Here is a 9,813-nt window from a genome sequence, read left to right on the forward strand (position 1 = left end):
TCCTCATGTCTTTTATTTTGATTAAACTACAGTTCTAATTTTTTTTTAGGTTTCAGTGTCTAGATTTATTCTATCTCAAAAATATTAGGGATTTTAAAGCACTTTAATCACCATAATCATATAAAACATATTGTTAAAATTTGCAGGCTACTCTTTAAAAAACAGTTGCAGATAGTGTGCCCTGAGTTATGATCAAATCCCCTTTTCTTGATTTTGACAATTTGTCTAGCTGAACATTTTGGGAAGTTCTGAATTCCTGACCTTCAGCTTTCTTTGTTAGTAATTGTTTGTTCATTTATATTTTTATTAGTTATTTTAGAAATATATATTAACTCTGGGCACATTTGGTTCAGCATCTATTTCTGTCAGTAGCCTATATTGTTTAGCTATGTACAGTGTGACTTAGTGACAGAAAACAAAACAAAACAAAATGGAATATTATGGAGCACACAATAAATTGAACATCGTGGAAGAAAACAATCTGAGAAATTAAGACTTCCTATAAACCTTACACTTACTTAGATTCCTATGGATAATGAATTGAAACATAAGAATGCATTTTAAATGGCTTATATATTATTTATGTGAAAAATCCTAGCATCCTGTAACTTATATTATAGTATTGTCTAAATAAATATACATTATAAGTTTTACTAATACAGACATTGTTGGTATTTTCTTCACCTATTTTTGTGAATGCTAAATTTTTTTAAAAAATCTGGACATCTTCAGAGAATATCATTCATGTGATTCTTGAACCAAATCATTGTATATTCTTTCACATTGGCTATCTTTCTTTTTTCTTGTTCTAAGCTGCCAAACTGCAGTTTCAAAACACACTCCTAATGGCCAGTGAAAGCAAAACTGACTGCTTTTGATATGAGTTGACATTTGTGTAGTGATTGACATTTCTCAGTACAGAGAAGACAAAGACTGAATTAACAATCATCTGCTGGCAGAGTTCTACAGACAACTTGCCGCTTCTCACTTTTTCAGATCTTCTTGTATCTATTTGCTTATTTGCATAGCACACTTACTCCTAGATTAAATTTAAGTGAGCTAGGCTTGCACTCAAGAGAAACAGAAAACAATTTTTTATGCAAAAGCTATGCCTACCCCTTCATGCTTTTTTAATAAAGCAAGGGCTATGGCTTTTTGATGTCATTGCTGTTTTTCAGTTGAAGGTAGAAATTAATGATGTCAAGCTAGTTGGACCCAGATTCTACCCTAAAGGTGAGAATGGCCTTGTTATACCTAAAATGTGGCAGATAAACTTGCTTCCAATGTTTTCTGATTAGTTTTAAGCATAAACAGATGAATAATATATGAGAGGATCTCCTTTGTGTACCTTGCTTCTCTGCAAGCTGACAGCTGTTGAACACTCAGGGTTCTAGGGATAATCTTGGGACTTGGAAAGGTAGCTCAGGAAAGTCTCTCAGATGGTGGCTTAATGTTCTGGGGCTGTTAAAATTGACCAAAAAAGCAAATAAATGTAAAGATGGAAAATAGTGCATGTAAATATGGTAATAAATAATACTGGTTAATATTATTTTTCTTACATGATTAGAAGAGTCCATTGAAAATACACTATGATGCAAACTTTATTAATATAACCATCATTTGGCCTTTAAGTTTGATACTTAGTACTCAGACAGGTCAAAGATCAAGCCAGATCAGTTGATAAAAAATATTTTATGACCAGTAACAGTAGAACATTAATATGCTCTATTTTTCTCTGTTCTGAGATATATAGACATATACATAGAAAATTCAATAATTAGAGAGCTAGAAGGAGCAAGGGTTGAAAAAGAGACAAAAAGAAACCCTGCAATGAATCACATCTGTATAAATATACTTAGTTTCACTGAGAGTGCTTGATGGCAAATAAAAAAGTGAAAATATTCATATCATACAAACAAAGAGATGGAGGCACTAGCCTTTCTGATGGTTATATTTTGAAGTTATCATGTCCATTTCCATTAGAACTTACTTTTGAATTGTAAGACATACATTTCAAAAGGACAGAGAATGGATTAATAATGATAAACTCCTTTGGGAAAGTGTTCTAATGAATTTGACCTTTTAGTAAACTTCTAAAGGAGTAGAGGCTATCAGAGGCTATACAACAATTGTTGAATGAATACATCCATTATGTATTTTTTTGACTTGTTCCCAGGAAGGAACTTAAAAGAGTTGAGAGAACCGAGAACCATTTCAAAGGCTGCTATAAAGGCTCTTAATGTTTGGTCACATGGACTACTACAGGAATTGGGAGCAGTCTATATATTGAGTATTCTGTTTTATACACTTAGTAATTACCATAATTTTGAAATTGTTAAACAAATACATTCACAAACATAGAAGCAATGTAGGTAGTAGCATTATCTAAACTAATTTGAATCCGAGTAAGTAATGCATCCAAGTATAAACTTCAGGTATATGTGAAATGAGACTTAGGGTACCTTATAACAACTAATGAGTCATCCAAAGCATTTCCAAAGACTGGGTAAATGTGAAATAAATGTGTCAGAACTACTGTTTAAATACATATTTTTGAGGTAAATATTTTGGTGAAAAATTTTGCAATTCCAGGACTTGAGAAGAGGCAGAATGATGAAGCGATTTAAGTCTAGCTTCAGCTACATAGTGAATTTGATGCAAACTATATGATATAATCTAAAAAAAATAAGTCTAGTAAATAAGGTATACTAAGATTTTACTATGGGAATTTTGTTTAGCTAAATGTGCTTTGTTTTTGTGTCATCTGGTTTGAAGCAGAAACCAAGTTACATTAGTTATATGTACTCTATGATAAGCAATCCTCAACTTAAGTAGCTCAAGCAACAAATGTTTATTATGTCCTGCACCTGTAAGTATGTCTCAGGAATCCAAGATTAGTTGAACAAAGAGCGTTTTTTTTTCATTGTTTATCTACATTCTGAAAAGTTGCCTTTGTTCTAGTTCCCCCCTTCAAACGTTCTTTACCTCCCCTCTCCTTTTCCTCTGGGGTGCTCCTCATCCTCCACCCCCCACCCATGCCCATCCTCCCCCAGCACTCATCCCAGCCTCTCAATCCCTCATCCCCCCCATCCCTTTCCTGGGGCATCTGGTCTATACAGGATTAGGATTGTCCCCTCCTAAGGGCCATCATGAGATTGCTGCTACATGTTGCCTGGGACCACCATGTCCCAGCCCATGTATGCTCTTTGGTTGGTGACTTAGTCTCTGAGAGCTCTCATAGGTCCAGCTTAATTGATTCTGTTTGGACAGTTTCTAAAGTGGTGACATTTAGGTGTAAGGTTTTTTAATCCTTGAATACTCATTGGAACTAAAGCAATCAACTCAGGATAAAACAGTAAATTTAAAGCAGAAAGAATGATTCAAGACAGGGGAAGACATCATGGTATATTTTTTGACCTCATATCTAAAGTTGCATACTGTCTTCTCACTTTTGTTTGATTTTTTAAAAAGAGTGCCAAAGTTTGCCCACAGAAAGAAATTAAGCTTTACCCTAAAAGAAAGGGATAGCAACAATTTTGTAAATATTTAAAAACACCTTTGTAGATAATTTTGCCAAGTTCACTAAATAATGTATCCTTTGGGAGAGAGGACTGAGAAAATCAAGCAAATACTTCCTGCAGAATGCCATCCAGAGAATATAAATATCACGGTTTATTATTCACTAGAAACTATATCTCTAAGAACATTTCAGTGGAAACATAAACTCCAGAGGTTAGAGTTCTGTTCATATTTGTTTTTGTGACTTTACTGTGGTTTGCATAAAATTTTTGTGATTATAACAGACTATTTTAAGTGGATATCAGTTTAAGTTTTATCATATATCTACTAATGTTATACCTTGTTCTAAAACAATAATTTTATCTTAATCAAAATGTAACTATAATATATATCCTTGAATACATATATAAAATACAACTTACAGAGTCCATTTGATGTTCCTTATATGTACATGTTAATTGTGATGGGCACTAGATATTGGATAACCCATCAAGGGCCTTCCCCCTCTCTCAGCTGTCTACTTCCATATGACCCTTAATTTTGGAGTATGTTGCTGTGAGATTTCCCCCATCTATGGTGACATACCAGCTGGTATTCCGCAACATTTTAATATTACATTTATGTATTTCCATAACTCATATCACTTAAATAATTATAGCAATCCCACCAACAATGGAAGAATGTTCCCCTTCACCTCCTCACCAGCATCTACTGTCACCTGAGATACTGATCTTAGTCCTTCTGCCTGGTGTGAGATGGAATCTCAGAGTTGTTTTGATTTGCATTTCCCTGATGACTAAGGATGTGCTTCTTAGACATTTGATATTCCTCAATTGAGAATTATTTGTTTAGCTCTGTACCCCACTTTTTAAAAAAAATTATTTGATTCTCTGGAGATTAATTTCTTAAGTTCTATGATATATTGGATATTAGCCCTCTATAGGATGTAGAACTGATAAAGATCTTTTTTTAATCTATTGGTTGCCATTTTGTCCTATTGACAGTCTTTTTTGCCTTACAGAAGCTTTGCAATTTTATGAGGTACCATTTGTCGATTCTTGATCTTAGAGCACAAGCTATTGGTGCTCTGTTCAGGAAAATTTCCCTTGTACCTATGTGTTCAAGTCTATTTCTAACTTTCTCTTCTATTAGTTTCAGTGTCTCTGGTTTTAAGTGGAGGTCCTTGATCCACTTGGACTTGAGATTTGTACAAGGAGATAAGAATGGATCAATTTGCATTCTTCTACACGCTGACCTCCAGTTTAGCTAGCACCGTTTGTTGAAAATACTTTTTTTTTTCCACTGGATCATTTTAGCTCCTTTGTCAAAGACCAGGTGACCATAAGTGTGTGGACTTATTTCTATGTCTTTAATTCTATTTCATTGATTTGCCTGCCTGGTCCTGTAAAACCAATACCATACAGTTTTTAATCACGATTCTGTAATAAAAAATCCTTGAGGTTGGGATGGTGATTCATGCAGTTCTTTTATTGTTGAGGATATTTTTTGCTATCCTGGGTTTTTTGTTATTCCAAATAAATTTGCAAATTGCTCTTTATAACTCTATATAGAATTGAGTTGGATTGCAAGCTAGTACAGCCATTCTGGAAATCAGTCTCATGGTTCCTCAGAAAATTGGACATAGTACTACTTGAGGACCTAGCTATACCACTCCCAGTCATATATACCTGAAAGATTCTCCAGCATATAACAAGGACACATAGCAGTCTTATTTATAATAGCCAGAAGCTGGAAAGGACCCAGATGTCCTTCAACAGAGAAATTGATACAGAAAATGTGGTACATTTACACAATGGAATATTACTCAGTTATTAAAATCAATGACTTCATGAAAATCTTAAGCAAATGGATGGAACTAGAAAATATCCTTAGTGAGGTAACCCGATCACAAAAGAAAACACATGGTATACACTCACTGATAAGCAGATATTAGCCCAAAAGCTTGGAATACTCAAGATACAATTCACAAACCACATGAAGCTCAAAATAAGGAAGACCAAAGTGTGGATGCTTCAGACCTTCTTAGAAGGGGGAACAAAAATACTCACAGGAACAAATATGGAGACAATGTATGGTACAGGGACTGAAGGAGAAGCCATCCAGAGACTGCCTCACATTGGCGATCCATCCCATATACAGACATCAAACCCAGACAATATTCTTGATGCCAAGAAGGGCATGCTGTCAGAAGCCTGATATGGATGTCTCCTGAGAGGCTCTGCCAGAGCCTGCCAAATACATGGGCAGATGCTTGCAGCTCACCATTGAACTGAGAATGGGGTCCCCAATGGAGGAGTTAAAAAAAGGACTGAAGTAGTTGAAGTGATTTGCAACCCCATAAGAATAACAACAATATCAACTAACCAGACTCCCTACCTCAGACCTTCCAGGCACTAAACCACCTTCCCCCCAAAAATATAGGGATGGACCTATGTCTACTTCTGCTTACGTAGAAAATGATGACCTTGTTGGACATCAGTGAGAGAGGCCCTTGGTCCGGCCAAGTTTGGATGCCAGAGAGTAAGGGAATGTCAGGGAGGGAGGTGGGAGGGAGAGGATGGGTGAGGTAGTACCCTCAGAAGCAGGGGAGGTGAATGTGCTAGCAGGGTTCTCGAGGGGATACCTGGAAAGGGGTTAACATTTAAAATGTAAATAAAAAATAAAAAATAAAAAAAACAGACAATCAGGGGGACAGAGAGAGAGAGAGAGAGAGAGAGAGAGAGAGAGAGAGGAAAGAGAGAGAGAGGGTGGGGAGGGAGAGGAGGGAGGGAAGTTTTGAAGGATAGGGTTGAGGTTATGGACAGAATGGATGGTGATTGTGGTCAAATCCACATTTATGTATGTATAAAATTGCCAAATTTCTAATGAAGTCTTGTATTTAGAAAATAAACAATTATAGTACCATCTGTTTGTGATAAGTCATCATTTTTTTCCTCTTCACTTGATTTTACCTTTTTGTACAGTACTTTGAATATATCATCCCATACTCTTCTGGGATTTAAGGTTCATCCTGAGACATCTGATGTTGCTTATTATTTTAAATTACATTAAATATGGTATTCCACATATCTTTCACTACTTTCAATTGCTAATTGCATCAGTATTTTAAAAGTCACATTTTCTCTATTTTTTGCTTACCCATGTATTACTTATATGTGTCCTCATGACAAGGCAATGTGTAGAGTAAACAATGTGTACCCCTTGAACAACCCGTTGATTCCTTTGCCAATGTTGGCTCCACGGATTATATTCAGCTTATCATACTTGGTGAAAAGTGTTCTAATTCCTGGAAACAAGATGTGGCCTCCTTTATGTTTTTATGTTCGAGAATTTAATGAGTTTTCTGAACCCCAGTTTGCTTTTAGTTTTGAGTTTTTATTAATTTATTCTTTCATATATTAGATAATGAGTAAAATTCCCCCCCCTCCTCTCCTCCCAGTCCTTCCTCCCCACCTCTGTCCTGTCCATATACTCTTCATTCATTTCCCTTCAGAATGTGGCTGGCCTTCCCGGGATTTCAACCAAGCATGTCACATCAATTTGCAATACAACTAGATACTTCCTCTTATATTAAGGCTGCATAAGACAAAACAGCAGGAAGACACATGTCTCCAAAACATGGAAACGCTTCAGGCACATCACATACTCCCTCGGTTAAGACCCCCCACCCAAATAAATACCAGGCCACACAATTATAACCTATGTGAAGACAGCCTAGCTTAGACCCATGCAGACTCCCAATTTAGTCTTTTCCCAATTTCTTGTTATTATAAATAAAACAGCATGAACACGGTTGATCATATATCTTTGCAGTAGCCAGTAGAGTCTGTTGAGTTTATACCCAACAGTGGTATAGTTGAATATTGAGTTATACCTATTCCCAATTTCCTGAGAAACTGCCACCCTGATTTCCATATTGGCTGTGCAAGTTTTATTCCCACTAGTAATGGATAAAGGCTCCCCTTAGAGGGCATCCTCATCAGCATAAGGTTGTATTGATTTTGGCCATTCATACTGGCACAAAATGATCTATCAAAGTAGTTTTTATTTGAATTTCCCTGTTCGTAAGGCTTTTGAACATTTCCTTAAATGCTTCTGAACAATTTGTGATTCATTTTTGTGAGTTTTCTGTTTAGATCTGTCCCTGTCCCTGATTTTTTAATTGGGTTGTTTGATTTTTTTTTACTTCCATTCTTTTAATATATATATGTATGTATGTATATATATATATATATATATATATATATATATATATATATATATATATATCCGATGTATACTTTTCCTATTCTGTAGCTTGCCACTTTGTACCTATGAAAATGTTCCTCTCAATTCAGATGATTTCAGTTTTATAAAGTCCCATTTATTTATTGTTGCATTTGATGTCTGCAATATCAGGGTTCTTTTCAGAAAGTCCCCATACTAACGTATTTAAGACTATCCCCCTTTTTAAGTCAGATATGGGGTATCTGGCATTAGCTGGCTGTTCCTTATCCACTTGGAGATTAGTTTTCTTCAGGGTGATAAAACCAATCTATGTGTACAGTTGACTAGCACCATTTGTTGAAGATGCTTTCCTTTATCCAATATGTATTTCTGACATCTTTATCAAAAACCAGAGATCTATAGTTATGTGGACTGATGTCTATGTCTTTAATTTGATCCAATTGATCAACATATCTATTTTCATACCATGATAATTCTATTATTATCACTATTGCTTATTATAATTAATTATTATTATTCCTATAGTTCTGTGGTACAATTTAAGGTCAGGTCCAGTATTTCTATCATTATTTAGGATTATTTTAGGTATCTTGGATTTTTTGGGTATGTGTGTTTTCATATGAAGCTGAAAATTGTCCTTTCAATTTCTGTGAAGAGTTCTGTTGAATTTTTATAATGAATGCCTTGAATCTTTAGATAATTCTTGGTAGTACAGTGATGTATACTATATCAATCTCACTGATCTATGAAACATAGGAAGTCTTTCCATCTTCTGATATTGTCTGAAATACCTTTCTTCAATGACTTCAAGCTTTTATTCTTATTAATCTTTCACTTGCTTTGTTACAGTTGCCCCAGGATATTTGTTTTGAATCTATTATTAAAGGTATTATTTCCCTGATTTCTTTTTCATCCCATTTATCATTTATATATCAAAAGGTTACTGACTTTTTGTGTAAAATTTTTATCCTGTTACTTTGCTGAAAGTGTTTATCAGGGGGACATTGATGTTTATAATCTTTCATCTGCAAATATGCATACTTTGATTCTTTCCCTTCCTATTTTTATCTCCTTGATCTTCAGTTGTCTATTATTCTAGCTAAGATTTCAAGTAGTATACTGAATAGATATGGAGTGTATGTACTTTCTTGTCCTCTTCCTAACTTTTGTAGAAATGCTTTGGGCTTCTCTATATTTATTGGCTGTTGCTGGTGACAAACACCTTTGTGGTATGTCTCATGTGTTTTAGTCACTATAGGATTTTCATCATGAAGGAGCAGGGAATTTTGTTTAAAGCCTTTTCTACATCTAATAGAAGGAGTATATAGCTTTTATCTGTCATCCTGTTTATATGATGTATTACATTTATTGGTTCCCATGGTAGATTACATTTATTGGTCTACATATGTCAAACCATCCATGTATCTCTGAAATGAAGCCTACTAGGTCATTTAGATGGCCTTTTTGATAGGTTGATGGATTTGATTTGCAAGCATTTTGCTAGTATTTTTCATCTGTGTTCATCAGGAAAACTGGGCTGCAATGTTTTCCCTGTGTTGAGTTTTTATAGGTTTATATATCAGGATAATTGTGGATTCTTAAAAAGAACCGTCCTATGTCCCTTCTGCTTATATTTTGTGAAATACTAAGAGACACATTGGCCTCAATTCTTTCATGAAATTCTGGAATAAATTACGCACTAAATCTGTATGTTCTTTGGCTGTTCTTGTTGGGAGACATTTTAATTACTCTTTATACTTCACTAAGGACTATGGATCTCTTTCAATTGCTTATCCATTTTTGACTGAACTTTGCTAGTTGATTGTTTTAAGAAATTTATCTATTTATTTAATATTTTTCAATATGATGGAATATACATTTTAAAGTGTGTTTTTATGATACTCTGGATTTCCTTAGTGTCTGTTGTTATACCTCTCTGTTCATCTCTAATTTTGTTAATTTGTATCTTCTCTTTCTATCTTTTATTTAATTTGTCTAAGGGTATATCAAGCTTGCTCATTTTTTTCTCAATGAACAAATTCTTTA

The sequence above is a fragment of the Rattus rattus genome, chromosome X, assembly GCF_011064425.1.
Source record: "Rattus rattus isolate New Zealand chromosome X, Rrattus_CSIRO_v1, whole genome shotgun sequence".
NCBI classification, from domain to species: Eukaryota; Metazoa; Chordata; class Mammalia; order Rodentia; family Muridae; genus Rattus; species Rattus rattus.